The sequence below is a fragment of the Loxodonta africana genome, chromosome 25 (genome assembly GCF_030014295.1).
Source record: "Loxodonta africana isolate mLoxAfr1 chromosome 25, mLoxAfr1.hap2, whole genome shotgun sequence".
Classification (NCBI taxonomy): domain Eukaryota; kingdom Metazoa; phylum Chordata; class Mammalia; order Proboscidea; family Elephantidae; genus Loxodonta; species Loxodonta africana.
Genome location: NC_087366.1, coordinates 8,482,112 through 8,507,801, shown reverse-complemented (window position 1 = coordinate 8,507,801; position 25,690 = coordinate 8,482,112). Strand labels below are relative to the sequence as shown.

General features: G+C 37.6%; 2 long non-coding RNA genes across 2 annotated transcripts in view; both read left to right on the top strand.

The window, feature by feature from the left end:
• LOC111750918 (uncharacterized) overlaps positions 1–25,690 on the top strand; it is a 463,388-nt gene that overhangs the window by 340,620 nt on the left and 97,078 nt on the right. The gene's annotated exons all lie outside the window — the stretch shown is intronic.
• LOC135228673 (uncharacterized) lies at positions 21,187–25,374 on the top strand. Its single transcript, XR_010319458.1, has 3 exons — positions 21,187–21,554; positions 23,013–23,171; positions 24,943–25,374. It is a non-coding gene; the product is annotated as an uncharacterized LOC135228673 (long non-coding RNA).

Sequence of the window (25,690 nt, the reverse complement as noted above, 5' to 3'; positions counted from 1 at the left end):
AAAAAACTGCAATAACTCAATAACAAAAAGACAAACAATACAATCACAAACTGGGCAAAGGACATGAACAGAACCTTCACCAAAGAGGACATCCAAGCAACCAAGAAAGATATGAAAAGATGATTACGATCATTAGCCATTAGAAAGATGCAAATCAAAACTACTAGATACCATCTTATCCCAGCTAAAATGGCACTGATAATAAATAAATACATACATACATACATAAGTAAATAAACAAATAAATGTTGGCAACGATTTGGAAGATTGGAAACTTTATCCATCACTGGTGGGACTGTAAATGGTATAACTACTACTGAAATTGAGAAAATACTTCTCAAAAATCTAGAAACAAAGCTACCCCATGATCCAGCAATCCCACTCCTACTTGTATACCCTAAAACCAAACAAAACCATTGCCATCTAGTCAATTCCAACTCATAGCAACCCTATAGGACAGAGTAGAACTGCCTCAGGGTTTCCAAGGAGCGGCCAGTGGATTTGAACTGCTCATCTGCTGGTTAGCAGCTGAGCTCTTAGCCACTGGGCCACCGACGCTCCATAACTGTCAAATCCGACTCAGGGACCAGTGTAAAAACAAATAGGTAGGTGAGGGCACATATATTCATTGAAGACACAAATATGGATACTCCTTAGATGTAACCAAACACCTTCCAACATTGGATTTCTGGTTTTGAAATCTTAGGACCATGATATCTTGGCACAACTAAGTTAAGTTCACAAAAATCATGATGTGCATCCTAGTGAAGTAAGTAGTGCCTGGGATCTTAAAAGCTGGAGAACAGCCGTAGAAATGCCTATCCTCTGAGATCAACCTTTAGCAAAACAGCAGAGTGGCACCCTGTGGTGGGATCAATTAGTTTTGTGTGTGGCCATTCTAGCCATGGTCTTCTAATTCCTACCCAGGTGATTGAATGGATTGTGTGATAGGGTAATTGTGCTCTACCAAGGGAATCAGCCAGTTTTGCCTTAAAAGAGAGCCCATTCCAGAGCAGAGAGGAGGATCCCACCAAATAAGAACAGCCAGGAGCACAGAGCATGTCCTTTGGACCTGGGATCCTTGCACTGAGAAGCTCCTGAAAGCAGGAGAGTAAGAGAGAGAAAGCTGTAACCCTGAAGACGGTGAGAAGTGGTGGCAGAAGAGACCTGGCAGCAGAGAACCGGCAGTAGGAGATGGCACAGTGGGCTTCTTGGGCCACAGAGAGAGAGAGAGCTGAGTGCCTTTGAGGAGAGGCCTAGGGCCAGGAAGAGGAGAGCCTGGGAGAATGGCTGGGAAGAGGTTATCCTGATGGAAGATCTGTATCCTGAGTGTCCCTGAGCCTGAATTGTAACTGTTACTTCCCTAATAAACCCGATAATCGTGAGTACATTCTGTGAGTTCTGTGTGGCCATTGCAATGAATTATCAAACCTAGCAGAGTAGAGTGCTATGCGAAGGATGGTTGGGTCAGGATTAGCAAAGATGGCAGAGAGAGGAGGCTTGTCTGGCCTCCACCTCATGGGAGTCAGCCTTGCACTGTTGATCTTGATTTTCCTTCCATCTTGTGGAGTTGAAGGAGATCAGGCATTGCCCCCAAGCCATTTTTACACACACAAAATAAAGGATATTATTCGTAAGATCAGTGCTTTACTTAAAAACCATCAGTATAAGACCAAATGGTCAATTACTCAAAATCAAAGTTGAGAAGATAAGGTGGAAGGGAAATTAGACTACTGGAAATGGAACAAACAGAATACAAATAAAGAGAGTGTTGACACATTGTGATAAATGTAACTAATGTCGCTGAACCATTTGTGTGGAAATTGTCAAATGGGAACCTAACTTACTGTGTAAACTTTCACCAAAAACTCAATAAAATTAAAAAAAAAAGATGCAAATTTTCCCCTGATTCTAGCAATAGGAAACATACTAAAATCCTTCCAACCCATAATGAATATAGACATAATATAAATAGGTCAGCAAATCAAGCAGAGAATTTAATGTCTAAGTGGAATACGATTAAAATGGTCCCCATTATTCATGCTGAGAAACAGATCGTGGACATCACATACATTGCTAGAATCGCTATGAGAGAAAAGGGCAAATAGTCTGCACAATCTGACCAATATCATTATGTCCCACATGTTCGTGGAAGAGATTTTAAAAGAGAAGAATTGAGCCTACAAAATTGAAAAGCAGAAAACTGGCTCCTTCTGCTGAAGAATGAAAAAACATTTGTTCATTAATTTCAAAGACTCTAAAATTCAATCATATATTCAGGGTTTTTTGGCATCAGAAATGCACTAGATAGATTTAGGTGTATATAGGAACTGAAATAATGTATGTGAAAGGCTGAGTTTCTAGTCTTTGTGAAAACACAGAGCCAATTTTTTTATTTTAATTTCCATTTTCTCTCCCTATACGTGCCAAGGGAAGCCCTGGTGGTAGAGTGGTTAAGAGCTACATCTGCTGACCAAAAGGTGGGCAGTTCCAATCCACCAGGCCTTCTTTGGAAACTCTATGGGGGCTCTATTCTGTCCTAGAGGGCCACGATGAGTCGGAATTGACTTGATGGCTGTGGGCTTGGTTTTGGTTCTATACATGCCAATAGTCGTGATCAAAGTCTGAAACTCTACAGATTCAAACTGATCACAAATAACTCCCAACAAATCAAATTCTGTAAACATATTAAAATAGAGATTAAAAAAATTATAGAAAAAAGGATTTAGAGAAGTTTGTTAAAATTATTTAAATATGTGATGTTTTTGAGCTATTTAAATTCATTTTTTAGAATTTACCATATATCCATGCATATAATGCACTCCTTCTGCTTTGATTCGTCACCCTCTCCCCCCGCCAAAGTATTTCCCCACGTGAGCTGTGCTCATTCTGTTTTTTTACAGCAACATATAAAAAAAAAAAAAATTGGCATAGTGGTACTTAAAAAAACACTTTGTAGAGAGAAGGAGCTGTTGGCAAACAAACGTAGAAGGTGAGCATAATTTAGGTAAAAATATGATACTGCTTTACTTCGCTTTGATTTCATTTCCTTATTCCACGGAATCTCCTTCTTTCAATTCCCTTTGTTACAACCACAATGTCAAAAAATAGTCTGTTCTCTTTCATTTCAAGTTAATTTAAGTTTCTTTTAAAATAATTGTTATTTGACCCCAAGTACTTTCACTTTCTGCCTTAGTTGTCTCATGCTGCTAAAACAGAGATGCCACAAGTGGATGGCGTTAACAAACAGAAATTTATTCTCTCACAGTCTAGGAGGCTAGAAGCCTGACTCAGAGCATCAGCTTTCTCTCTCTGTCAGTTCTGGGGGAAGATCCTCATCATCAATCTTTCCCTGGTCTAGAAGTTTCTCAGCGCAGGGACCTCAGGTCCAAAGGACATGCTCCGCTCCTGGCTCTTCTTGCTTGGTGGTAATAAGGTCCCTCTTCTCTCTCTCACTTCTGTTTTTATATCTCAAAAGAGATTGACTCAAGATACAGCCTAATCCTGTAGATTGTGTCCTGCCTCTTTAACATAGCTGCCTCTATTCCTGCCCCACTAATATCATAGAAGTTAGGATTACAACACAGGATAATTACATTAGATCACAAAATGGAGAACAACCACACCAAGTTGACATATTTTGGGGGGACAGGATCTAATCTATAATAACACTTGGTGACAAGTGTTGGGTGCGTACAGATGGGAGTGGAAGCGTTTAGATGAATGACTTAATTTGTGTTTAAACATCATAGTAAAAAAAAAAAGAGACAGAAGAAAAAGAAATAAGTTTAGAGAACTGTACCTCTTGATCTAAACTACAATTTCAATTTGCATTTTATGGTAATTTAAAAAATCAGATTAAACTATTAATAATAAAAACTATTAATAGTAAAAACAACCATTACATTTTCAATTCCCCAGTAATTTAAGATGTAGTGTGTATTTTATTAAATCTGATAGTTTTCACTAAGTAGACAATGTTTATAGAAATAATATTACCATTCTCATTACTTACTGAAAAAGAAATTAAAAAAAATTAAGTTATCTGGATATTCTTTTGTCTAGAGATAAGTGTTCAGCTAATAATCATCCCCATAAATATATTATCCATATCAGTATATGTATAGAGCACAATGAATAAGGAAGAGCGAAGAAGAATCCATGCTTTTGATTATAGTGTTGGCAAAGAATAGTGAATACACCATGTACTGCCAGAAGAGTGAACAAATCTGCCTGGGAAGAAATACAGCCAGAATACTCCTTAGGAACAAGCATGGTGAGACTTTGTCTCATATATTTTGGATATGTTATCAGGAGGGAGCAGTTCCTGGAGAAGAACATCATGCTTGGTAAAGTAGAGGGCCAGCAAAAAAGAGGGGGACCCTCGACTACATGGATTGACACAGTGGCTGCAACAATGGGCTCAAGCATGACAATTGTGGGAATGGAGCAGGACCGGGCAGTATTTCATTCTGTTGTACATAGGGTCACTACGAGTTGCAACTGACTCGATGACACCTCACAACAATAACATATTTCTAGAATTACTACTGAATATTAAATTTTTTAAGATTTGGGAAATTATACTATTAATAAAAATAATTTGTCTATAAATGGTACAATTCTTACTCATGAGAATTATAATGCCATAAATGGTCTGACCTACTTACTTGTTTTGCAAATGAGGTGGCCTGAATTTAGAGAAATTTAATGGAAATCTCCACTAGGCAGTAGAAAAGTGAATACTAAGCAATATGTCTCCCGAATCCTATCATCTTGTCTTAAACGTAAGGAATGACAGGCTTTGTGTACCAGACAGTAATAATTTCTGATCCCAGCCGATAGGAACCAACAGTGGTGTCCTAGGAAAACATCATTTTAAGGTTTGGGAAATAAACCAAAATAAGTGAATGAATGCATGAATGAACAAATGAATGAATAAACAAACAAATAAATAAATAAACCCATTGCTGTCGAGTGGATTCCTACTCATAGTGAACATACAGGATGGAGTAGAACTGCCCCACAGGGTTTCCATGGAGTGGCTGGTGAACTCAAACTGCCAACCTTTTGGTTAACAGACGTAGCTCTTAACTACTGTGATTCCGGAACTCTCCAAATTTGTTAAACAATCATAATGTGTTATTTATGGTTTTTCTAAAGATGGCATTTAAACAATTAAAAAATAATCCATAAAAAAATAAAGACAGTGAAAATAAATCATGAAAATATAAAACAACATTACAATTTTATATACTCACACTCCTTAACGGTATGGAGTTCTAAAAACGAGTCAATACATTGTGAAATTAAAGGGTACATATTAAGTATTATTAATCACCCACATTGACATGACTCTTTTTGGATTTAAACTTTCAACTATTTCATCTTAATTTTGCTGTTCTTTAAAACCCACTGCTGTAGAGTCAGTTCCAAATCACAGCGACCCCACAGGGTTTCCAAAGCTGTGACTCTCTAGGAAAGCAGATTACCTCATCTTTCTCCTGTGGAGGCCCTGGTGGTTTTGAACCACTGACTTTTCAGTTAGCAGTCAAGTGCTTTAACCACTGCACCACCAGGGTTCCTTGCTGCTCACTAAAGGTGATATTTAATTGACAAACATAATCTTGTTCTATATATCACACGACCTGGAAAAGTAGGGCAGCTGATGTTATCAGTGACACAAAAACTGCTATTACCTGTAAACCCTAAATTTCTCAGAGGAATAAAGGCAATTTTCTCTAAAAGAGTCACATTCTGGACCCAAATGTAAGTCATATTTTTTAAGGAATAAATTGTCTTTAATAACTCTCATCTGTTTTTTCTCTTTATTCCAGTAAAGATTGTTCCAAAGTACATATTACTTAAACAGCCCCTTCTCATAGGGAAATGTGGACCTTCTCTATTCTCTAGCCCTTTCTTCAGAACCCACCTATTATTGCTTTCTTCAGGCTGTTTCTCTTGTAGTTGAGGGAGATGACTCCCGTATTCTAATTATTAGGATATCTCCTAAACTGGGAATATTAGATAAGCAAAATAACTTTTACTCTCCCCTGACAAATGGAAGAAAAGCAGTTAAAACAAAAAAAAAATTAGAAAAAGACATTAATTTTTTATTTTCATATCAGAAAATCATATACATATACATACATATATATTATATATATATATACATATATACATATACATATATACATATATATATAGTGGTTGGTGGCATAGAACCAAGGCATTTTGATCACTTCTTCTTTACCCCTCACCTCTGTGCTGGGGTTATGGGGATGATGAAACACAGGGCAGGTGAGCTCACAGAGGTTTTAAGTCACATATACTTACAGCCTGAGGGAAGAGATCACCACATACCAAAGGAGGCCACAGGGAGTTGCACTCAGGAGAGCAAAGGAAAAAGCAGAGGCTGAGGGAGGCAGGTTTTGTTAAGTCACAAGAAGGGAAAATGACCTGGTTCCCTCAAGAAGACGTGATTGGCTTGTTTGAATAGTTCCTTGGGCTGGTAGAGACCTGAAACCCAAGGCTCAGGGATAGGTAGGCAATGTGCCTGGTCTTACAGAAGGTTGTTTGGCTCATGGACCTTATTTACAGGAGCACAGTAGGGGAGGAGAACTGGCAGTTCGGCTATTCGAGGCCTTCTTTTTTTCTGCAGATGTCCAGGCACTCATAATATGGGGTCTTAATTTTCATCCTTATACTACCCAAGGGACTATTCAATTGTATATGCAGCATTAAAGCATCTTTAAGTATGTAGGAAGAAACTTTTGAAAGAGAGAAATGATAACATTTTTTCTGTTTCACCATTGTAACTAAAGCCAAGCCACACTGGGCTCAATATAATTATGTTTCTATTTGTAAATACACTTTCAAGTTGTTCTCAAGCAAACACTGAAACACATAAAATGCTGATCCAATTATTTAGTTCCATTGATATTTCAGAATTCAATGTCTTAATTGAAGTTGAAATTGCAAACTACAGCAATGGCCTTAGACTTTGCCGAGCAAATTAACAATCAGATACATAAAACAATTGCAATATGAGATCTAAAATACCTTGCTTAAAGGCTTATGAAATTCATTTATGAAACATTTAATGTGGACAAAGTTATTGCCAATATCAAATAAATCGGCCTCTTTTGATTTTTAGGAATTTTTGTCATTTCCTGTGAATCTTTCAAACTATAATACATATTTCATCAAATTGTCACAGTGGGATAACTTGGTTATGTAAAGTAAATGATGAACAATGAGAAAATTAAGAATAGCCATGACCTCAATTATAAATATAGTAGAGAGATAGTAAGCTAGCAATGAAAGTAGGTAATTAGCTTTATAATGCTTGCAAGTCTATATATTTTTCACTCACATGTACAAATTTTAACACGATCATGTAAGCTACACATCCACACAAAAACATCATCAGGCATAAACATCTTTGCTTTTAAAGAGATTTAGCGTAATGTTTGAGTTAACACTTGAAAACCTGTAATGTTGTTGTTGTTGTTTATAAAGCAACATCTGTGTGCTGCTTTGGTAATGCTTTAAAAGTTTGAACCTTATTACAAAAGTTTCACATAGTAAAATGTAGCTTCCTTGTTAAATTCTTACAGAGAATGTTCTCTGGAATCATTCTAGGCTGAAGGGGGAAGATAGTTAACTTTCTGTCATAGTGAGAGCTACGGTAACATCTGCCCTGAGCTAAAACCTCCCACATAGAAGTGATGATAATGGATGACAGGAAGAGAGTAGTAGAAAGGTCCATTGACTGGCATTCAATTTACTGAAATTGCCCACTTAGAAAACTTATTTAGACATTACAGGCTTCACTTTCTCAACTGTGGAGCCTGAGTGCACCGAGCTGACATAAGGTGTAGGGGCTATCACCTTCGTGCCACATTTTCAGGAAGAGGGATAGACTATAGGAGTCAAGTAAATACATAAACCACATGGAGGTTGTCGCCTGGGCAGAGGCCACGCGTAGGTTTGTATGCTTATCATGAGGGATGTTGGCAGAGGGAGCCTCTTGAAGGCAGACTGCTGGTTTCGCTTGTTTGAGCCTCTGACTTTCCACATGTTGGTAGCCTGGCTAACAGAATGACATTCCTTGCTGAACAATTTTTAAATTGCTATATTTATTACTTCTTACAAACATAACTTTTTCCTTGTTTGTTTGCTTATGTGAATAACCTGGAAAGTTAAATGATGTACCTTGATGTTATTTTTAAAACATGAAAAGAAAAACTCCTTGAAGCTTCATGGAATGTTTTTGAAAAATAGGATTAAGATTCTCCATATGTGATAGAATTTAGCTGAAGAATATCATTCTCTTCTCACAGAACATATTTTTCTAGGCTGGTGATAGTTTTTTTTAATTTTTTTTAAAACAATTCAGGGGTGTATGACTTTAAAGACTTGTGTCAAAAAATAAAAGGTATTTGAAGCTAAAATGACCCAGTTTCTTCACATCCAAAGTACAGGCAGACTGGAGAAAACAAGTGTCTTTACCTTGCTTATGTAGCTGATGAGAACTGCAGAGTCAGAGTTTCAAATTCTAAGAGCGGAGATTCTTATTGGTCTTGTTTATGTTCTTTGTATACCTGGAATAATCAACTGCATAGAGGAACATGGTCATTAAGCATAAAAAGGTCATTAAGCAAAATCATGATTTTAAAATTCAACCTTATAAATAAAAAGAAAATTCTCAAATTAGGAAATCTACCACGGGAGTACTGGTAGGAGCCAAAAATAAGGATTAATGCCCTTGTAACAGCTACCAGCCAATAGTACTTGCTCCTCTCCTAAACAGGATGACTTGGTCAAATGGCTTGGATGTTGGAGACATTGTTTTGTTTTATCACCACCCTAAACTTTTGGGAGAAATTATCTAGGAAATTGCTGAATCTGATAGTACAGGGCAACCATGATCAAATAAAATTATTGCTCAAGGACAAAGACACTAGAGAAAATGGGCTCAGAGGGTCATTTTGTTCTTCTGTGTCCATCACTGCAATAATTCGAAGCAGCCAAAGGAAAAATGATATACAAGCATCTGTTCATTGACTAAAACACATGCATAATATGCAATTTCAGTGCCATTCCTGAATTATCTGTAAAAATGTAATTCATTGGTTCATATCTATAGTTATTGAGATAGTTGATTTATCCATGTATTTTTTCCATTCACTACATGGTTCAAATTCATTATAGTTGTGTTTTCTTCTCTTTCATATGTAGGCCAGATGAAAATAATTAAGGAAAGAAAAAAAAATTCAGCTCAGTTTGTCATGTTTTCACTTACTATTTTAGTAGAAATTAAATGGACAACTACTAAGTGCCAGCCAATTATTCAGGCACTGTCCAAACCAAACCAAACCCACTGCTGTTGAGTCGATTCCGACTCATTCAGGCACTGTAGATACCATCAATGACAGGTCATAAAAGTCGTCACCCTCACGGATCTTGTATTCTATAAAGATGAAAATGGTTATTAAAAAAATTAATGAATGGAAATTTAACATCAGACAACTTTTCTAAGGAAAATAAAAAGAATGCGATAACCCATGGTGCCTCTATGTTGGGTGTTTTTTAGTTTGCGAAGTTCAGAACAACCTCTATGAGGTGATGTTGAGATAAGACTAGAGTGTGGTGATGGAGAAGAAATGGTGTGGTGATCTGAAGAGCAGAGCACTTAAACAAGTAAAAACAGCAAAAAGCGGAAACATATGTGGTGTATTCTAGGAACCCAAAGAAGGCCAGAATAAACAAAGTGAAACAAAAAAAGAAGACACAGCATGATTTTAAAATACTTCCCTGAAAAGGAGAAGAGGTTAGAGAGAGAAATGAGAGAGATGAGAAGGGAAGCTATCCAGCACGAGTAACATGAAACAGAGATAAACATTTGTTGAGAGGGGAATACCAGATGCTCATAGTGATTGGGAAACAAGAATGTCAATATGAACAAGTCAAGTAGCATGAGGTGTTCAATTGGATGGTCAAGCTAAATATAAGAGCCTAGAATGCCTTAAAGAGATTTGACATGGATAGGTTATTACTCCTTTACATAATGTTTTAATTTCATTATTTTTTCTATAGTTTCTCTTGTCCCTATTCCTTCACTTACATTTGTAATCCCTGCAATGTTCAATGATAGCACTTAAAGTTCCCTAAGGTAGTTATTTTCTCTCATTCCTTTACCTTTCTAGTTGCAGTCCCTTCTGCTTCTAAGGCCCTCTCTACCAGTCTACAATTATTAGCTACAATGTGTCTTTCAAGACTTAGTCTAATTGAGACAGAACCCCCACAGTGCTGTATTCTTTACCTGGCATCCTCCCCTACAGTGTTGTATTGAAAACTCATTTCCTTTGCTGGGCTCTCCCCATGCCCCCCAGCTTTGCATTTGAATCTTGTTTTTGCTTGGAGGTTATGTCAACCCCATTGCGCCTGTGTAGCATGATTAAGAATGCTGCTGATATAACCTTTATGAGCTCCCTGCTTGTAAATCCCTTTACAAGTAACTTAACTGTCCACCCTTGGCTAGCAGCCTTGGCAGCAGCAGCTCCTACTGACTCCTTTTCCTTGTACAATGAAATAAAGATACCTTTCCTGTTCTCCCACCTCACCTCGGTCTCTCGCTTATTGGCCAATATGAGTCATGCCAAGTGAAAACCTGGGGTTTCCACCCAGTAACATAAGCATCACTTCTTTTATCATTTAGATTGTGTTTGCATTCAAGTAACAGAAAACCATACCTAACTAGCTTAAATAATGAAATAATTTGTTATGTAGATGGAAATCTAGAGGGACATTATCTTTCTGAATGAGCCTCGATCAGTAGTTGTAGTTCAATTTCTCTGTTTCCCTTAGCTGTAGTTGCCTCTGTGTGTTGCCTTAATCCTCAGTCTGCATGGGTACAAAATGACTAGCTTTTCTTGGATTCTCCTGAAGAGACCAGTATTCAATAACTGAAACAGAACACTTATTACATCAATAAGCAAGGAAAAGCTGCCTTCTTAGACAGAATCTCCCTGAGCTGATCAGGTATAGATTTTTGGGAATCATAGATTCCAAGGACTGGTGGGCTTTCTGGAGGGGAAATATTTAAGGATTAGCTGACCTTTGCCTTTGGGAGTGGGGGGTCACTTCAGTCAATCTGTTGCTGACTGGCTGACATTCAGAGGCAGGGGGCTGCCACTGGTGGTTTTCAGAAGTATGGACAGTAAGGAGGATTGTTTTTTTGTTTTTAATAATTTTTATTGAGCTTTAAGGGAACGTTTACAAATCAAGTCAGTCTATCACATATAAGCTTATATACACCTTACTCCATACTCCCACTTACTCTCCCCCTAATGAGTCGGCCCTTACAGTCTCTCCTTTCGTGACAACTTTGCCAGTTTCTAACCCTCTCTACCCTCCCATCTCCCCTCCAGACAGGAGATGCCAACACAGTCGCAAGTGTCCACCTGATACAAGTAGCTCACTCTTCATCAGCATCTCTCTCCAACCCATTGTCCAGTCCCTTCCATGTCTGATGAGTTGTCTTTGGGAATGGTTCCTGTCCTGGGACAACAGAAGGTCTGGGGACCATGACCGCCGGGATTCCTCTAGTCTCAGTCAGACCATTAAGTCTGATCTTTTTTTGAGAATTTGGGGTCTGCATCCCACTGATCACCTGCTCCCTCAGGGGTTCTCTGTTGTGCTCCCTGTCAGGGCAGTCATCGATTGTGGCTGGGCACCATCTAGTTCTTCCGGTCTCAGGATGATGTAAGTCTCCGGTTCATGTTGCCCTTTCTGTCTCTTGGGCTCTTAGTTGTTGTGTGACCTTGGTGTTCTTCATTCTCCTTTGATCCAGGTGGCTTGAGACCAATTGATGCATCTTAGATGGCCGCTTGTTAGCATTTAAGACCCCAGATGCCACATTTCAAAGTGGGATGCAGAATGTTTTCATAATAGTATTATTTTGCCAATTGACTTAGAAGTGCCCTTAAGCCATAGTCCCCAAACCCCCGCCCTAGCTCCGCTGACTTTTGAAGCATTCAGTTTATCCCGGAAACTTCTTTGCTTATGGTCCAGTCCATTTGAGCTGACCTTCCGTGTATTGAGTATTGTCCTTCCCTTCACCTAAAGCATTCCTTATCTACTAACTAATCAGTAAATACCCTCTCCCACCCTCCCCCCCATAACCACAAAAGTATGTGTTCTTCTCAGTTTAAACTATTTCTCAAGATCTTATAATAGTGGTCTTATACAATATTTGTCCTTTTGCGTCTGACTAATTTCACTCAGCATAAAGCCTTCCAGGTTTCTCCATGTTATGAAATGTTTCGCAGATTCGTCACTGTTTTTTATCGATGTGTAGTATTCCATTGTGTGAATATACCACAATTTATTTAACCATTCATCCGTTGATGGACACCTTGGTTGCTTCCAGCTTTTTGCTATTGTAAACAGAGCTGCAATAAACATGGGTGTGCATATATCTGTTCGTGTGAAGGCTCTTACTTCTCTAGGGTATATTCCGAGGAGTGGGATTTCTGGGTTGGATGGTAGTTCTAACTCTGTAAGAAAACACCAGATAGATTTCCAAAGTGGTTGTACCATTTTACATTCCCACCAGCAGTATATGGGAGTCCCAATCTCTCCGCAGCCTCTCCAACATTTATTATTTTGTGTTTTTTGGATTAATGCCAGCCTTGTTGGAGTGAGATGGAATCTCATTGTAGTTTGAATTTGCATTTCTCTAATGGCTAATGACCGAGAGCATTTTCTCATATATCTGTTGGCTGCCTGAATATCTTCTTTAGTGAAGTGCGTGTTCATATCCTTTGCCCACTTTTTGATTGGGTTGTTTGTCTTTTTGTGGTTGAGTTTTAACAAAATCATATAGATTTTAGAGATCAGGCGCTGGTCGGAGATGTCATAGCTGAAAATTCCTTCCCAATCTGTAGGTGGTCTTTTTACTCTTTTGGTGAAGTCTTTAGATGAGCATAGGTGTTTGATTTTTAGGAGCTCCCAGTTATCTGGTTTCTCTTCATCATTTTTGGTAATATTTTGTATTCTGTTTATGCCTTGCATTAGGGCTTCTAACGTTGTCCCTATTTTTTCTTCCATGATCTTTATCGTTTTAGTCTTTATGTTTAGGTCTTTGATCCACTTGGAGTTAGTTTTTGTGCTTGGTGTGAGGTATGGGTCCTGTTTCATTTTTTTGCAAATGGATATCCAGTTATGCCAGCACCATTTGTTAAAAAGACTATCTTTTCCCCAATTAACTGACACTGGGCCTTTGTCAAATACCAGCTGCTCATATGTGGATGGATTTATATCTGGGTTCTCAATTCTGTTCCATTGGTCTATGTGCCTGTTGTTGTACCAGTACCAGGCTGTTTTGACTACTGTGGCTGTATAGTATGTTCTAAAATCAGGTAGAGTGAGGCCTCCCACTTTCTTCTTCTTTTTCAGTAATGCTTTACTTATCCGAGGCTTCTTGCCCATCCATATGAAGTTGGTGATTTATTTCTCCATCACATTAAAAAAGTCATTGGAATTTGGATCGGAAGTGCATTGTATGTATAGATAGCTTTTGGTAGAATAGACATTTTTACTATGTTGTCTTCCTATCCATGAGCAAGGTATGTTTTTCCACTTAAGTAGGTCCTTTTTAGTTTCTTGCAGTAGTGTTTTGTAGTTTTCTTTGTATAGGTCTCTTACATCTTTGGTAAGATTTATTCCTAAGTATTTTATCTTCTTGGGGGCTACTGTGAATGGTATTGATTTGGTGATTTCCTCTTCGATGTTCTTTTTGTTGATATAGTGGAATCCAAGTGATTTTCATATGTCTATCTTATAACCTGAGACTCTGCCAAACTCTTCTATTAGTTTCGGTAGTTTTCTGGAGGATTTCTTAGGGTTTTCTGTGTATAAGATCATGTCATCTGCAAATAGAGATAATTTTACTTCCTCCTTGCCAATCTGGATGCCCTTTATTTCTTTGTCTAGTCTAATTGCTCTGGCTAGGACCTCTAGCACAATGTTGAATAAAACTGTTGATAAAGGGCATCCTTATCTGGTTCCCGTTCTCAAGGGAAATGCTTTCAGGCTCTCTCCATTTAGAGTGATGTTGGCTGTTGGCTTTGTATAGATGCCCTTTTTATGTTGAGGAATTTTCCTTCAAGTCCTATTTTGCTGAGAGTTTTTATCATGAATGGGTGTTGGACTTGTCAAACACCTTTTCTGCATGAATTAATAAAATAATGTAATTCTTGCCTTTTGTTTTATTTATGTGCTGGATTACATTAATTGTTTTTCTAATGTTGAACCAACCTTCCATACCTGGTAGAAATCCCATCTCGTCATGGTGGATTATTTTTTTGATATGCTGTTGAATTCTATTGGCTAGAATTTTGTTGAGGATGTTTGCGTCTATGTTCATGAGGGATATAGGTCTGTAATTTTCTTTTGTTGTGATGTCTTTACCTGGTTTTGGTATCAGGGAGATGGTGGCTTCATAGAATGAGTTAGGTAGTATTCCGTCATTTTCTATGCTTTGAAATACCTTTAGTAGTAGTGGTGTTAACTCTTCTCTGAAAGTTTGGTAGAACTCTGCAATAAAGCGTCCGGGCCCGGGTTTTTTTTTGTTGAGAGTTTTTTGATTACCTTTTCAATCTCTTTTTTTGTTATGGATGTATTTAGTTGTTCTACTTCTGATTGTGTTAGTTTAGGTAGGTAGTGTTTTTCTAGGAATTCATCCGTTTCTTCTAGGTTTGCAAATTTGTTAGAGTACAATTTTTCGTAATAATCTGATATGATTCTTTTAATTTCAGTTGGATCTGTTGTCATGTGGCCCATCTCTTTTCTTATTAGGGTTATTTATTTCCTTTCCTGTATTTCTTTAGCCAGTCTGGCCAATAGTTTATCAATTTTGTTAATTTTTTCAAAGAACCAGCTTTTGGCTTTGTTAATTCTTTCAATTGTTTTTCTGTTCTCTAATTCATTTAGTTCAGCTCTAATTTTTATTATTTGTTTTCTTCTGGTGCCTGATGGATTCTTTTGTTGCTCACTTTCTATTTGTTCAAGTTGTAGGGACAGTTCTCTGCTTTTGGCTCTTTCTTCTTTTAGTATGTGTGCATTTATCGATATGAATTGACCTCCGAGCACTGCTTTTGCTGTGTCCCAGAGGTTTTGATAGGAAGTGTTTTCATTCTCGTTGCATTCTATGAATGTCTTTATTCCCTCCTTAATGTCTTCTATAACCCTGTCTTTTTTCAGCAGGGTATTGTTCAGTTTCCAAGTATTTGATTTCTTTTCCCTAATTTTTCTGTTATTGATTGCCACTTTTATGGCCTTATGGTCTGAGAAGATGCTTTGTAATATTTCGATGTTCTAGATTCTGCAAAGATTTGTTTTATGACCTAATATGTGATCTATTCTAGAGAATGTTCCATGTGCCCTAGAAAAAAAAAGTATACTTTGCTGCAGTTGGGTGGAGTGTTCTGTATAATTCAATGAGGTCAAGTTGGTTGATTGTAGCAATCAGGTCTTCCGTGTCTCTACTGAGCTTCTTCCTGGATGTCCTGTCCTTCTCCGAAAGTGGTGTGTGTAAGTCTCCTACTATAATTGTGGAGGTGTCTATCTCACTTTTCAGTTCTGTTAAAATTTGTTTTATGTATCTTGCAGCCCTGTCATTGGGTGCGTAAATATTTATTATGGTTATATGTTCCTGGTCAATTGACCCTTTAATCATTATTTAGTGTCCTTCTTTATCCTTTGTGGTGGATTTAACTTTAAAGTCTATTTTGTCAGAAATTAATATTGCTACTCCTGCTCTTTTTTGCTTATTGTTTGCTTGATATATTTTTTTCCATCCTTTGAGTTTTAGTTTGTTTTTGTCTCTAAGTCTAAGGTGTGCCTCTTGTAAGCAGCATATAGGCGGATCGTGTTTCTTTATCCAGTCTGAGACTCTCTGTCTCTTTATTGGTGCATTTAGTCCATTTACATTCAGCATAATTATAGATAAGTATGTGTTTAGTGCTGTCATTTTGATGCCTTTTTATGTGTTGTGTTGACAATTTCATTTTTCCACTTACTTTTTTGTGCTGAGATGTTTTTCTTTGTAAATTGTGTGTTCCTCAATGTCATAGTATTTGACTTTATGTTTGCTGAGTCATTATGTTTTTCTTGGTTTTTATTTTGAGTTATGGAGTTGTTATACCTCTTTGTGGTTACCTTAATATTTGCCCCTATTTTTCTAAGTAAAAACCTAACTTGTATTGTCCTATATCACCTTGTATCCCTTGAGGAGGATTGTTTTTGATGAATTTAATGGATTAAAACGGATTCTGCTAGATACTCATTCCAATGTCTGCAAAACAATCAGTCTCTCCCTAAGAATATGGAAACTTAAACATTTTCATATCAGACCTTTGAAGTTCAATGCCCAGAGAAAGGGAATGGGGTCACTCCTGGACCTTCTTTCGTGTGAGAGCATAAAAGCATCTTTCTTAATCTGTACAGCTCATTGGCTGGAATCAGATTCCATGCTTATTTATGTATATCTCTATATAGACTTACTATATAGTAATTAACTACCCACTGCTGTTGAGTCAATTCCAACTCATAGTGGGCGATTCCATAGGGTTTCAAAGGCTGTAAATCTCTAAGGAAGCAGACTGCCACATCTTTCTCTCGTGGAGCTGCTGTTGGCTGCGAACTCCCCACCTTTTAGTTAGCAGTCCAGTACTTTAACTACTGTCTACTGTGCTGCTAGGGCTCCATAATTAGCTAACAACTGCCTATTCCAGAACAAATCATTAAGGTGAAAGGAATGGTATCTCCTGATTGGCTTGGATAAAGCCTACCTCAGCCTGACAATTGGGATGAATCCAACAAACTACCATGTGGAGAGGGTGAGCTGAATGTTGAGAGACAACAATATTGTTCACTACATCCACGCTAGAAACCTTCCTTGAAGCATCCTTTGTCATTCTTACTGAGCATTTATACTATTCTGACTGCCCCTCCCAACTTTTCCTGCAACTAAGTATTTTCCTGATACTTGGTGAAAGTAACAGGTAGCACTTCCAAAACATCTGAGTATTTACTCTGAGAGAGGGTATAAAAAACCCCTGCCATTGAGTTGATTCTGACTCATAGTGACCCTATAGGACAGAGTAGAACTGCCCCGCAGGATTTCTAAGAAGAGGCTGGTGGATTCGAACTGGCTGCCTTTTGATTAGCAGACGTAGCTCTTAACCACTGAAAGAGGATATAGCAGTTTCAATTCCTCCGGAGTAATCCTAAGCAGGCCTGTCTATGGTCAGTCTTGAAATCTTAAATGTTAGCTATTAATTCTGTTTTTTTTATGTTTATAATGTAGTACATGCACATGATTAAAATCTAATTTGAGAGGAAGAGGTAAGCAAGGATACTCGTGAAAGGGCACATCTGAGGTGAATTCTTAGGAATGAGGATGCCTTAGCCAGGCAGGTTACAGTGGTCCAACAAGTCCATGTGACCTCGTAGGTGGAAGTTGATAGTCCTGTGGGATGTTCCTGAGGTTCCTTTCAAATGAATGTTCAGGTCTGTTTCATTTGCTTCAATATTTATTCTTGAAATCCCTTATATAATGGTCTTAGCTGGCACTGTGAGTTCAGATTTTCAGCCTCCTAAATTACGAGGAAATAAAACTCTGTTTGTTAAGGCCATCCACTTGTGGTTATTTCTGTTATAGCAACAATAGATAACTAAGACATGGCTCAAGATAAGAATATATATAGATTTAGAGGTAGTGGTGAAAGGCTTACCTGATTGTTCAAGAGCTACAAGTGAAAGCTTAGAAGATTGAGGACAAGCATCTTGAGGTAGAGGTGTATGAATGAACCTATGAAAGTGGGTACAGAAGCGTGAAGATATTTATACTGCATGTTAGTGCCCATTAGAGAGGCTACAACATGAAAGAGGCACTAGACAACCCAGGCAGAGAAAATGAAGACCTGCTGATTTCAGTCACCTGCATCCATTTTCAGTCACCCCAACACTGGCACAATAAGTACATGAACCAAGTAGTCATGGTGGTAAGGATGGAAGTTGTACATGAACCAAAAGCATAGGTCCCCACTTACCAAGGTTAATATAATTTCTGCTGCTGCCTAATAGCTGATGTAAAAATAGTACATCCCTCAGGGCTCTCAGACCCTTAAAGGATGAGAGTCTGTGTGATGACAGCAAGTAAACTACTGCAACTAGCAGTGTTCTTTGCTGAGGGTGAGAAGGATTCGGAATGCATAGAAGAGGACGGAGAAAATAAGTATCAATTTAGTCCTCAAGGCTAGCTGCTGCAGTGGGGGGGATGTAGTTTTCCTACAGATCTTCCTTTGCTAAATTTCCCCCAGAAAAGATGTTCACTGGAATCTTGAAAGAGCTGCTCCTAGAATCTATAAGACAGTGGTGGAGATTGTGACATACCTCACAGTTGGATCACCCTTCAGAATGAAAGTAATTATTCCCCTATCTTCTGGGAGTCCTACCAAAAGATGGATCTCATTGTCAGCCCTCTTTGGGGATTGTCTTGGCTGAAGAAATCTCACTTAATATCCTGCCTCGGTATAGGGGCAGCCTGCATTCAATGACTGATGAACATAAGAGTAGACAACTCATCCCAATTTGAGACAATTCTGAATTCCAGTTTTAAGGACCTCCACCTCCTGGGTGTCAGTGGATGCCTTTATTGAGATGGCTTCACAGCTCAACACCTGCCTATTCCTGCTTCCTTTCCCCTTTCCGCAAGCATTGATCCCAAGGCACTCCTTAATCAACATCCTACATACTAATCCCCATCTCAGTATCAGGTATACTGTCAATAAAAATGGTTTTGCAAGCTTCATTTGTCATCCTACGTTTATGCCATACACAATTTTATCTCTAGAAAGTGAAATTTTGTGCGTAATTTTACTCCAGTGATAGGAAAATTACTATTTAACTGATTGCTGTTGTTAGGTGCTGTGGAATCACTTGCTACTCATAGTGACCCTATGTACAACAGAGTGAAATGCTGTCTGGTCCTGCTCTATTCTCAGAATTTTTGCTAGGTTTGAGCACATTGTTATAGCTACTGTGTCAATCCATATCATTGGGAATTTCCCTCTTTTTCGCTGACCCTCTACCTTACCAAACATGATGTCCTTCTCCAGGGACTGGCCCCTCCTGAAAACATGCTCAAAGTATGTTAAAAGAAGCCTAACCATCCTGCTTCTAAGGAGCATTCTGGCTGTGCTTCTTCAAGGCAGATTTGTTCCTTCTTCTGGTAGTCCATTGTACAGTAAGTCCCCAGGTAAAGAATGTCCGACTTACGGACAACTCATACTTAAGAATAGACTGCCATAAAGCCTATTATATTAAAAACGAGTTAAATACAACAGTTGTTAATAACGAGCACACACACTACTTTATGACTCTCATGAACACATTGCTTAGCTTCAGCGGTTTGCCAGCTTGAGGAAGGAGAAAGCTGTGCATCATTTTAAGTAGGCTCACATTACTGTTAACACTGTGTTGAGTATGTAACTTTGTATTTGTTCCGATTTATCTACCAATTCAACTTAAAGACAGATTTAGGAACAGATTTTTTTGTAAACCAAGGACTGCCTGTATATTCAATATTCTTCACCAATACCACAATTCAAAGGCATCAGTTCTTCTTCAGTCTTTCTTATTCATTGTCCAGATTTTGCATGCATGTGAAGTAATTTGAAAGTACCTTGGCTTGGGTCAGGAGCCCCTTAGTCCTCAAAGTGACATCTTTGCTTTTTAACACTTTAAAGAGGTCTTTTGCAGCAGATTTGCCCAATGCAGTGAATCTTTTGATTTCTTGACTGCTGCTTCCATGGGTATTGATTGTGGATCCAAGTAAAATAAAATCCTTGATAATTTCAATCTTTTCTCCTTTTATCATGATGGTGCTTATTGGTCCAGTTTTGTTTTCTTCATGTTGAGGTGTAATCCATATTGGAGGTTGTAGTCTTTGATCTTCATCAGTAAGTGCTTCAAGTCCCCTTCACTTTCAGCAGGCAAGGTTATGTCATCTGCATATCACAGGTTGTTAATTAGTCTTCCTCCAATCCTGATGCCCTGCTCTTCTTCATCTAGTCCATCTTCTCAAGTTATTTGCTCAGCATATAGATTGAGTAAGTGCTTAGTATCTGTGAAGCTAACTTTTAAAATAACTTTTTAATTTTAAGCTTCAAATAATATTAGAATTGTACAGAATGATTTTTTCTGTGTTTTTAATCTTTGTGGGAGAAAATCTATTAATAAATATTTTTAAATGTCTATTTTGATTTGCAAAGAAGTTGCATTAATAATCTGAATGTATAAACTAAGGTCATAAAAAGGACTGTTTTCCTTTAAAGTTAGAAAAATTAAGAAAATGAATCTCATATTAATTTTCTTCCATGAAGTTCTCCTCACTTTTCTCACCATCTGGCAGCAAAAATATAAAACTCAAAGATTTTCTTATTACATTACTGGAAATATTTTGAAGGATCTTTTTAGGGACACAGACTCAAGCGTGTAAGTACTTAGAAAAAATAAAAGCCTGAACTGATACTATTTCTTAAATGCAATTGATTTGGATTCAACACAGAAACCCCAGCATGAGAAACTTCTACAGACATTGATTTTGATAGAGAAGTTAACTTTTACATTTACCTCTCAAATGTATTTGCAATCTAAATTCAGGAATTAATTTGCATATTCCACATCTCTGAAAAGCAAAAAAAGAGCAAATCATTAACATTAGTCTTAGCTTAATATATTGTGTATGACCACCATCCAAAAGAGGAATATGAAAAATTGGAAATCTCAGCACAGAAATTAGAAAGAAGTGTTTCTTTTTGAATAAAAGGAAATTTGTTTAATGACTTACTAGTTCAAGTGCCTCGGGAAAACAACCAAGGTAATTCAAACAGCCAGGAGAAGTTATTTGGGAATAACCAATTCATTAAAACGAATGAGTCTTGATGGTCACATTACCCCGCTTTTCCTAAATGGCACTTTATCCTCATGTATTTTATACACTTGTTAGAAAAGACTTTTAAACATTAGCTTGTGCTGTAGTAAAATTATATTATGTAAAGTGCTTTAGATGCTAAGGCTTAGTGTGATTAAGCAATGTTGAAATGATTGTAATGTTATAGAAAGCTAGTGAACTTCAATAAAAGGAAGCACGAGATTCAGTTAATTTCACACTTAAAATCTGGGGCTTGGGTATGTAGGCTTATGAGAAGTAGAATCTTAAATAAAATAAATTCTGTAAATTTGTTTAGAAATTCTACCAGCATACATGGCCATTTCATTCTATCTTAAGTTTTTCAGAACTTACAGTAAGTCATGTACAAGCGCAATTATTCCCTCAGAAACATGATTTGGAGAGGTGAAAAAGATGGAGGAACACATTCCTCGAATGAGAAGAAGAACCAAGGATTTGGGCAACCAAATTGTGGATTTAGTCATTCCTGCTTACCTTCTGAAATCTGTGGAGCAGTGTGCTAATAAAGGTATGGAGGACATATTCATGTTTCCAAAAATGAGCTCAGTGATATCTCCCAACAAGATCTTACAATGTGACCTTGAAACTAACACTCCTTCCATCAAGTGCTAGAATCTATTTCTCCTCCCCAAATTTTAAATCTACAATGACTTTTTTGACAACTTCAAGCAATAGCATATACTATGTGATTTCTGAGGCAGATAGAAAAATTTTCCATCTTCTTTCATCTTGCGTTCTTGGAATGCTCACTCTTGCAACACACCCATGATATTGCTAAGAAGCCGAAACATACTATGTAGTGCCCCACATGAAGAATGAGCTGAAGCCTCTGAAGAATAGCCCCAGTTAAGCTCCCATCCCACAGTCAGCACTAATATGCTAGCCATGTGAGTGAACCACCTTGAAAGTGGATCCTATAGCCTCCATTTTAGTTACCCTAGCTGATGCTGCATGGAACAGACAAATGAAAACAGTCATCTACATTAAGTCCTGACCAATTTGCAGATTCATGAGGAAAATAAATTGTTGTTATCATTTTAAACCAATAAGTTTTGGGGTCGTTTGCTGAATAGCAACAGAAAATGGATACACATTTTGGTGTCAGGGAGGGAAATTTCTAGGAACAGTATTGAAAGTGCCACCTAAAATCTTCAGAGGAAAGAGATAAGCTGAATAACAAATTACTCAGTATAGAATAACTGAGTCTTGGTGAGCTAAAAAATAAAACTCTTTCTTATTTTCAGCCTCCTCAGATGGCAAATGATTCTCAAATTAAGAAATGGCTCCTGGAAAAAGATCAGGTTTGAGGGGGGTGAGTGGTGTTCCAAGACCCTTTGTTAAGATGACAGAAAACCCTGCTGTGGTGTTTCACAGTTCCCATGGGCAGGAAAAAAAAAAAAAAACTTAAGGATATTCCTTAAAGAGCATCTCTGTTAAACAATAAGGCTTCAGAGAATCTCACAGAAAGCCCAAGTTAAAGAAAAGCTTTACTTAAGGATTTGTGGGTATGGCTTTTTTTTTTTTTTTTCCCATGAAATGAGCCTAATAAGATTCTCAGAAAATTCAGAAAACTATTATAAGAATTGTTCTGGTAGAAGCATTGCCAGCTTGGACAAAAATCAATAGAGAAATACCAAAATGAAAAGATGTCTTTGGGCCCCTAAACTTTTTAGAATCAAACTGAGAGAAACACTGAGTTGCAAAAAAAGGGCCCTTTTTTAATTGAAAAGGACGAGCAACTTGGGAAAATCAAAAATGCACAGGGTGGAGCCAATAGCCATAGGAAAAAAGTTCCTACAGGAGCAACATAAGCCAAGGTGGATTTTAGAATTGCTATGGACCACTGACTGCTATGTGCCTTCCAGCTTTCTCTTTTATGAATAGAAGTATCTACTGTGGTTACTGCACGCCTGCCCACCAGTATATGTTGCATTTGTGCGGGGAAGATAACTTGTGTTATAATTAGTTCACAGCACTTCAGACGAAGAAGAATGATATACAAGAAGAATCATGAAGAATCATACTTGATTAGCCTCCCTTACACCTGAACCTTGAGTTATAGAATGAGATCCTGGGCTTTGAACTGATGGCCTAACAAGATACATTTTGCATATTGGAAGAACAGGTGAGTGCATTTTATATGTGGGAACAATGAATGATTGTGGCCATAAGGTGAACTGTGAAAAATAACACTTTTAAAAAAATGGCCTCTATACTATCCCCCATCCCACATGCTCTGCCTATAATGTGGCACTGATACTCTTTGTATTGAGTAATGATCCTAAATCTTCTCCCTTGACTTAGGGAAGAACTTTGTGACTGCTTTGATAATATAGTACAAGGGAACTTACGCTATGTAACTTTTGAGGTTAGATCATAACTAACATGTTGCTTGCTCTTTGAACCAGTCACTACGCTGTAAGGAAGACCAGCATAGTGTACAAATGCCCACATGAAGAAAAATGTAGGCCCATACCTCACAAGCCCAGTTAGTTTCCCAGCTGAAAGCCAGCACCAATTTGTTAATTACCTGACTAAATCATCTTTTAAAATCCTCCAGCACTTGAGAGGCTACCCCAGAGGATAACCCATGGATGAGAGATAAGATATTCACACTGATCATTATGAAAAATGTGTTTCATGAGGAAAATAAAGAATTGATGCTATTTTAAGTCACTAACTTTCTGGGTGGTTAGTTATATAGCAATAGATAACTAACAAAATTCCCTATATATAACTCACAGTGGTTCTGCTTCCCTAATTGAACACTGATTAATACAACTATTTTCAAACATTAAAATTGTTTTATTTTTTAAAGAAGCAAAATGCCAGGACAAATCAAGGAAATAAATAGAAATATGGGCAAGCCATGTTCACTAAAAGATAATGTACCAATATATATTTTAGAATTATTTTTTCTAGACATGAAAGGAGATTGATGTTGAGAAAGACATATACATCTTTTAAACTCATAAATACACTCACAAGTATATATGACTCACTATTTATAGATTCAAGTTGTTTGATGAAACAATAAAGAATTATATTATTCATATATGAATCTTCAAGTTACAAAGTATGTTATTAACTTATTAAAGAATTCACAATGACTTTTCAACCTAAGTTGTCTCTTTCAAATTGTTTAAAATATTTTTAAATTCTTTAAAATATAGCCCTGTAATCAGGTGAATTTTGTAGTCACAAAGCATTTATCAAGTATAAGCTATTTTAAAATTGCCTTTTTAAATTTTTAACCATCAGCACAACTCTGTAAATCATTAGAACAAAGGATTCTGCTTCATGATTCTCAAAGAGCTTTCAATAATTTCATACATACATCATCTTTAACCCACAGATGGTTATTCACAGTAGTTGTGAAAACAAAAGAGAAAATGCAAAGGTCTCAGGTTCATGTGATGAAACCCATGAAATTTCATTTGTTCTTCTCAGAATCCATTACACAATTTAGTGGGTCAAAAAACTAGAAAAAAATAGGTATAGGAATAAAAATGAGCTTTGAAAGAAATCATCTTAATTAACATTTGAACTGTAATGAGTAGGAGCTCTTCTTTTGAATGAGTTAAATATCTTAATAAACATCAGCTAGAATAGAAGGCATTAGCATATGATTATATATTTTAAGCAGTGATTTACAATTTCTTTTTCTCTGAACCATACTTGTTATGTATTTTCAAATGCATTTACTACGCAATGCTCATATTCCTACAACCAGACATAGTACTTGCTTTGAGTTTCTGTATTTCAGATGTCCAAATGCATTAGTGAATAGTTCTCTGGATGAGATATGTTTGATCTCTTGATTGCTCTAATGAAGTCAGATACTTCTGGATACTTCCAGAGCTAAGGAAAATGATTCTATGTTTATTTTATTTTAGAATTACTACTGCAAAAATGATAAAAGCACAATACAGAAGTCCAGAAAATTGCAAATAAATACTAAAAAAGTACAACAAAGAGTGCATTAAAGAAACTAGTCATGAGAAGGTGGAGCCAAGATGGTGGAATAGACAGATGCTTCTGGTGAGCCCTCTTTACAATAAAGACCCCCCAAAAAACAAGTGAAAAGAGTGTATTTGTGACAAGCTGGGAGCCCTGAGTTTCAAAGGTAAGCTTAGAAAACAAACTGAGGGGCAGGGGGAGGGAAAGACCGTTCAGAAGTGGAGAGGAGTTACCACACCCAAATTGTGGGGAGCCCTCAGGCACCACTCCCAGAGCTGCGGCAGTGGGCTGGTACTAGCATTCTGCCACAGTTTCTTTAGGGAGAAGCAGCCAGCCACACAGCCTACTCACACCTCTGGAACCTGAGGAGAATGGTGCTCTTGGCAAAAGCTAAGTACTTGCATATATTTTAACGTGTGCCCCACCCACAAACCGGCTTCAGCGGCTGAGGTCCCTGGGCCTGAGATAGGCACTTTTGAGCACCTAGAGTCATCCTTCCAGCCTTGGGGAAGGAAAAAATTTGCATTTGAGGGAAAAGATAATTTGCTAGCTCCACTAACTGGGGGCATAAACTGTCCGTGGCCTTTGAGCACCTTTCCCTTCTACATGGACCTGTGTGGGCATATTTCAGGAGAATAAGCCCTTCTTGGCAGACTTCAACCATTTCAGCTGTGCAGTGGAGAG